The sequence below is a fragment of the Limulus polyphemus genome, unplaced genomic scaffold (genome assembly GCF_000517525.1).
Source record: "Limulus polyphemus unplaced genomic scaffold, Limulus_polyphemus-2.1.2 Scaffold6356, whole genome shotgun sequence".
NCBI lineage: Eukaryota > Metazoa > Arthropoda > Merostomata > Xiphosura > Limulidae > Limulus > Limulus polyphemus.
Genome location: NW_013671966.1, coordinates 44,827 through 50,625, shown reverse-complemented (window position 1 = coordinate 50,625; position 5,799 = coordinate 44,827). Strand labels below are relative to the sequence as shown.

General features: G+C 34.3%; 1 long non-coding RNA gene across 2 annotated transcripts in view; it reads left to right on the top strand.

Annotated features, from left to right (window-relative positions):
• Positions 1-1,650: 1,650 nt before the first annotated feature.
• LOC111089473 overlaps positions 1,651-5,799 on the top strand; it is an 8,791-nt gene continuing 4,642 nt past the window's right edge. The window contains exons 1-2 of one of the 2 annotated variants that reach the window (XR_002613742.1): positions 1,651-3,195; positions 3,317-5,780. This is a non-coding gene — a long non-coding RNA (uncharacterized LOC111089473). Of the gene's footprint in view, positions 3,196-3,316; positions 5,797-5,799 lie in introns of both variants that reach the window. The other variant, XR_002613743.1, reaches the window with a different exon arrangement.

The window sequence follows — 5,799 nt, the reverse complement described above, 5'->3', positions numbered from 1 at the left end:
TGTTTCAAGAGCAGTAAAACCATATTACACAGTCAAGTTACTGGTGTTTCAAGAGTAGTAAAACCAGATTACACAGTCAAGTTGCTGGTGTTTCAGGAGCAGTAAAACCAGATTACACAGTCAAGTTGCTGGTGTTTCAGGAGCAGTAAAACCAGATTACACAGTCAAGTTACTGGTGTTTCAAGAGCAGTAAAACTGGATTACACAGTCAAGTTAGTGGTGTTTCAAGAGCAGTAAAACCAGATTACACAGTCAAGTTGCTGGTGTTTCAGGAGCAGTAAAACCAGATTACACAGTCAAGTTACTGGTGTTTCAGGAGCATTAAAACCAGATTACACAGTCAAGTTGCCGGTGTTTCAGGAGCAGTAAAACCAGATTACACAGTCAAGTTACTGGTGTTTCAATAGCAGTAAAACTGGATTACACAGTCAAGTTAGTGGTGTTTCAAGAACAGTAAAACCAGATTACACAGTCAAGTTAGTGGTGTTTCAGGAGCAGTAAAACCGGATTACACAGTCAAGTTACTGGTGTTTCAAGAGCAGTAAAACTGGATTACACAGTCAAGTTGTTGGTAATTCAAGAGAAGTAATGAGGATTCTAAGAATTCATGAGTGGAAGCAAAGGGATCGCATGCTATAGTATGTGTTATTGAGATTTGTGTAGACATTTTGGGTTGTGTTTCTTTATCGGGAAGGAGGGGGGAATTGCTCAAAGCATTGTTTTAAGAAATATTCATTCTTCTTTTATCACAAGTTTAGTGTTGGTGTGTTAGTAAACAGGTCAGTCATATTGACTTATCTGGAAATTAAATGATTTATCAAATGTGTGTAATATGCATTGCAATGTTTTTTTGTAATGCAACTTAATGTTTATGAAGTTTATCGTGATTGTATAGTTAAACAACGTAAAATCACTCTTTTTTTGTAACGAGCTATGAATCTTTGGGGCCGTGGTTCACATCCTGTTGCCATAAGACTGTGCACCACACTTTGGTGCATTTTAAGAGTGACAGTCAAATCCCACTGTGCAATACGGATAGCCCAAGAGTTGATGGCAGGTTGTTTTGGCTAGCTACATTCTCTCTAGCCTATCAATTCATAGTTAAAGATGATTAGTGCAGATAGCTAGCCCTTGTTTAATTTTGTGTAAATATTGAAAAGAAATATTCAGATTGAATATTATTGGTTTGAAAATTAATATCGAGACTTTTTATTGATGTCCTTAGCTTTTAACAGTTACTTGTAGATTACAGTTGTAATGCACTTTGTTTTAAAAAGGTTAACGATACGTCTAATATAGTTTCAAAAGTTTTTTTATTGCTGGTTTTAGAGTAGTTCAGATTAATTTTGCAGCTTGTGGGTGCTTTTAAAGCACGAAAAGAATACACAAGTAGTCTGAAATTTTGAGCAGAAGGTTAATACTACAATTTTTTCTTGTGATGTTTGCAGGTCTGGATAAGATTGAGTTTCTTCAGTCTCATGAAAACATGGAGATTTATCAAAAAGCCTTTGATATAATTGAGCACTACTTTGGAACGGAGGAAGAGGATTCCCGAGTGGCCCCTAGTGTTGATGAGGGCAATCAGGAATTCCAGTTTAACCCAGATGCCAATATTCCCATGGGAGGCTATAAGTTCTAATGTTGTGTAGTCTGTATATGTTCTGTTATTTGTAGGTTCAAAAAAAACTTCTTTGCCATTGTTTATCAAGCATCAGTCTAGACTTGAAGCAAAGTTGTTGTGACTTAATAACAAATCTCTAATATATTCTTTAGTGCAAGACTTTTTCTGATTGGCTTCATATATTGAAGGCTTTATAACAGCAGGAATTCCACAACAAACCAAAGTACAACACACACACAGTCAAATAAGACAATATTACGCTCCTTGTTTTGTTTTTTTGTTGTTTTTTTTAAGGTGTTTTCAAAATTCACCTCAAGAACAGAAAGCATGTAACAATCAGTCTTATAAACTTCAACTTTACCGAGAGTCACGAACAGAGTACTTCTGCTTCCATATGTCGAAGATCAAGATTTTGGATGTTTAACTACACTGAAGCCTCAACGATGATGCTTTGAAGACCATATCAAGGGGATTTAGGGTAAAGAAATAATTTGTCTCTTGCCAGGATGGTCAGAAAAAACTACAGCTTTCGGCACATCTTGCTCTTTCTCTAATAAGAATAAAAATAGTTACACTTTAACTGATATTCTTGTAACGAGTTATGTCATATTTTGTAGCTGCTGCTGTAAAAAAATGCATTAAAATTCAGCGGTGTTATGTTTTTGTTACACTATATATGACTCTTACCTTGTACAGTTTAAGACGTTATCAGTAGGCGAGTTAACTTTAGTACCAGCTGGTATAGTATTGTGTAGCTATTCAAATGTCAGTGTTCTTCTCAGTAGCAATATATCCAGGTATAGTACAACACAACTGTGGTTCAGTTAACCAGTTGGGAAGACAGTTTTTTAATTCTGGTTTGTCACCACCACCTTCCTAGTCATGAAGATGATTTTAACTCTGGTTTCACATCACCTGCTTATTAATTCAGCCAAGTCAAGAAAATAACCCTAACTTACCACCGGCTAGCTATAATATCTGCTGCCTGGCTGTGGATCTGCTTAAAACATCCATACTATTAAGTACTTTCAGCATTAAAGTATTTAATAGTACTATTCATAGAGCTAAAGAGAAAGAGATGTTCCTTACAAACTTGGCAAAACATGGTTTTGTTAAGTTGTCATTTCGCTATGTTATTTTTAGGAAAATCACCTAATAATTCAGCCCTTTGGAGTGAAATGTTAAGGTTTTAATCCATACTGTTAGTTATTTTAAAGCAGACATCTATTTTAAAATGAATAGTGATATAAAAAAATACCCTGTTTCTTGGAACTTTACAAAATGTCACTTCTTTAGCTGAAAAGTGATGACAAGATTATTCATGACATCACCTGCTCATTCTGTAGCCCGTTCCTCTATACGTGTTTAACGGAGCATGATAATACGGACATTTTTAAAATTTCCGTATAAACCGTTTTTTCATTCTCACAACTGATGGACTTATAAGCCTCGTCAGGAGGAGTTGCTCAAGCTGTTTTCCAGAAAGTGAAATTTGTAGCGTACCAGAATACTGAACCAAACGTGTGCTAACATCAATAGCATGCTGCATTAACAAATTTTATCACTACCCTACAGTATATTTGTTAATGCAGCAAAGAAACCACTGCTATACATAATATACTGTAGAGTAGTGATAAAATTTGTTAATGCAGCAAAGAAACCACTGCTTTACATAATGTTATCACTACTCTACAGTATATTATGTATAGCAGTGGTTTCTTTGCGAGTATTCTAGCAAATAACGTTTGGGACCTGATAAGAAAAAAACAAACAAATTATATTGTCAATCTTTTCTGGTGTTCCGAGCTGGTTAGTAAGCCACACGATCTGTTGGTGAAGGTTATGAAGGATATTTTTAGTTGTCTCTGTGAAACATGCTACAGAAAAACTGTAGTTTGCCTTTATTTTGATCGTATCTGCTGTTTTTGGTGTGTTATTGATTACCTACATGCTTGGTATTACAAATTGTGTAGTTGATATGTAGTTCAGAAATTTTTACTGGATTTATGTTAACTTTAGGCATTCACAAAACACTTCTTTCTGCCACCTATGTGTAACGTAGGATCATGCTTGACTAATGTACCAGACACTGCTTTCTGCCACCTATGTGTAGCGTAGGATCATGCTTGACTAATGTACTAGACACTGCTTTCTGCCACCTATGTGTAGCGTAGGATCATGCTTGACTAATGTACTAAACACTGCTTTCTGCCACCTATGTGTAGCGTATGATCATGCTTGACTAATGTACTAAACACTGCTTTCTGCCACCTATGTGTAGCGTAGGATCATGCTTGACTAATGTACTGAACACTGCTTTCTGCCACCTATGTGTAGCGTAGGATCATGCTTGACTAATGTACTAAACACTGCTTTCATCTTCCCGTGTTTAGTGTAGAATCATTTTTGAGAAACATCCTAAACACTATTTGTCATATAAACTTGCAGTGTACAATAACATTTAAAAGACTGTAAACACTACCCCCTCCTCCCATAGTGTAGTGTACAATGATCGTTATTGTTATCTTTTTTTTTTTTTTTGCATGTAATAATTTGCATTTCTTCAGACATTTTATGTATATTAACATTGTTTGGGAAAAGCGATAACTTCAGAATTTGGTTGTGTCTTGCCATTCGTTTATTAAAAAAAGCGTTAACACACACAGTAACATCCAGCCCACAGTTGAATTAAAGGGTGTACTGTTCAAAAACTTGGCATTGAACGGAGTTTTTAAATTAGTACATTTCAAAAAATAAACAGATGAAATTGGTTTTGCAAGTGATATATTTTTATAATGGCATCAAACGTAATGTCATCTGTGTGCACATAATACTGGAGCAATCATATATACATTTCTCTTCAAAATGTTTATCATACGCAAGTTTAGATAATGAATTTATCTAAGTGTCCAGTGTAGTTGAAGAATGACATCCTTGTAATAAGTAAGCTGGGACATGCCTTTAAGACATGGCTTTTTGAAAAGGATTTCACCGATTCTTTTAGTGTGAAATTACGTCGTGGATAATTGATATATTTCTTTTTTTTTTAGAAGATATAATCAAACTTGTTCAGTGGCCTACTTGTGGTCTATCATCTAGATATAATGTTATAAAAATGTGTTCAGCATCATGAATACTTGGTGAAGGTACCTAGATGAATTAAAAACACGATTTTCTGTAAAATGCTTGTCTTCCATAGATGTAGTGTAAAGCTAAAACAAGCTGATGGTTCTTTTATAGGTTTTCAGTAACTTGTTAACGTTCATTAGATGTGCTTTGCAGTTTTTTTCGTACTTCTATAAACATATTTTATGATCAACTTTTGTTTCATAGTTCGTTTTTTACAAAATACGAGATACAAACGTTTCTACAGTAGATGATACAATGACAAATTCAATCGTGATTTATTATTAACTTTTGTTAGAGTAAACTACCTAATCTATGTATTTGTTTACAGAAAAGTCGTATATATATATACAACAAGTCTGACTAGTTTATTTCACATTTAAACAGATATCCTACTAATGTATTTTGTGCTTTTTAATATTATATATTACTAGACTTCATTTTGTTTTTGTTGTCCACTATAAATGCTTTAGCCACGAGTGAAAAAAAAACCCAATCCAGTATGGCTTAACGGGTCATCTTCAGTTCTAGTGGCAACATTGGATAACTAACAAACTTTATCTGCTAATGTTCAGCTAATGATTGCTTAACATTAACTGTGTGATGTCAGTGGTGAACACAATGTTAAAATATTTTTTGTTACACACTGAATGATTAATTGTTAAACGAGATTATTGTTTTTCACTAATGGCTAGATAAGATATGAATGACATAAAATTATTTCTAAAATGTATGAAGTTATGCTCATCATAGACATACTTAAATGATTTTGTGTTCATAAAATTGTTTTTAAAAGTTTCTGTTTGAAGGTAGTTCTAATGAAAGCATTGAATAAGTAGCAGTACTACCACCAGTTTCATCTTTTATCGTGAGCAAACTGTACAATCAGACGGTCTTGCATAACATTAGTTGCACTGAGCCCAGTAAATTATACAAACAGTCTGGTATAACACTAGTTACACTGAGCCCAGTAAATTATACAAACAGTCTGGTATAACACTAGTTACACTGAGCCCAGTAAATTATACAAACAGTCTGGTATAACACTAGTT